Source organism: Octodon degus, unplaced genomic scaffold (genome assembly GCF_000260255.1).
Source record: "Octodon degus isolate 3935 unplaced genomic scaffold, OctDeg1.0 scaffold00082, whole genome shotgun sequence".
NCBI lineage: Eukaryota > Metazoa > Chordata > Mammalia > Rodentia > Octodontidae > Octodon > Octodon degus.
The window spans coordinates 2,733,081-2,734,429 of NW_004524658.1; the positions used below are offsets into that span (position 1 = coordinate 2,733,081).

Consider the following 1,349-nt stretch of genomic DNA (forward strand, 5'->3'; position numbering starts at 1 on the left):
TTTTTAAAATTAATTTTATTGAGAAATAAATAGCAATGAGACAGTTTCAAAACCAATTAATAGGACAGTTTCAATAACTAGTACATTGCATATTATTGTCTTCGTAGTAGTTATTCATAGTACAAGATGCAGACATGATATCCTGTCCAAACACTATTAGTACAAATCTTTTCTTCTCATTGAATTAAGAGAAAGTAGCTGTGTATCTATCCTAACTATTTTGTAAAATATTTGGAACGCTTCATGAATTTTTGTCATCCTTGTGCAGGGGCCATTCTAATCTACTCTGTATCGTTCCAATTGTAGTATATGTACTGCCGAAGCAAGCACTCTTACGTACTTTTTGATGCATGCTGCTAGTTAAGAGCCAGAGTTATCAAGTGGGATTAGAGAAACTAGAGGCCTGCCCTCTTCATAGGGAAATTGTGAGTCTGAGACTCAGAATTTCCATTTTACCCCTCTGTTCTTCTTTTTTCTAGCAAATTTCTTCTCAGCATCTAGGTCTCTCTTTCGATAAGCTCTTACTCATCTCTGTTTCTCTTCCTCATACTCCATCACTCCTCCTAACCTTTTCTAGTCAAACCTCTATCATCAGATGAGGTCCTCACCCAAGCTTCATGGCAGAAAATAGATTTATCCAACTTACATGTGTACAAGTGTGTACCTACAAGGCCCTTGGTTTGCCAGAGTAATGTTTATGAATTGTATCCCTCCTTTCTTCTTTTGTTTATTCCTCTCTCTCTCCGCATTCCCTCCCTCCCTCCTGCCTTTCCTTCTTTCCTGCTTGCTTTCTATTTCACATGGGGGTGAGAAATTTCTAAGGACAAAAAACCAAATGGCAGAAAAATATTTGTGCAGTGCTTATCCACTAGATTACTGCCCTCTACTACACCTTGCTTTATCTTAAAACAAAACTACTACATTTTTAAATTTTCTTTTCTCTACTTCTCAACTTAGCATTTCTCCAAAAGTTCTTTATATATATATATTTTTTTTACAATGACAGTCTTGGAAGCAATAATTAGAATTCAAATAGGGTATAGGCAGGAAATAATGGGGCTGAAGATTGGGAATTTATCTCTTCTAAATATCTACCTTATAATCCCTAAATATTTTTCTGATTTATCTGGCTACTTTGGTAATGTCGGACGCTGCCTCCTCAGCCTGGCTATGGTGTACTGCATATCCAAGAAAGCTCCAGTCTGATTGCAGGATCCAGAAAACAATGAAAATATTTACTAAAAGCAAAGAGGTGAAATGGGTTTCATGTTATGCATTGCATAGAAAGCTCCTGAAAGGACCGGCCAAATAGCTCAGTGGATTAAAGCACCTGTAAGCAGGCACAGGAG

General features: G+C 37.1%; 1 non-coding gene across 1 annotated transcript; it reads right to left on the reverse strand.

Annotated features, from left to right (window-relative positions):
- Window positions 1–225: 225 nt before the first annotated feature.
- Window positions 226–330, reverse strand: LOC111818186. Its single transcript, XR_002822241.1, has one exon. It is a non-coding gene; the product is annotated as a U6 spliceosomal RNA (small nuclear RNA).
- Between the last annotated feature and the right edge of the window lie 1,019 nt (window positions 331–1,349).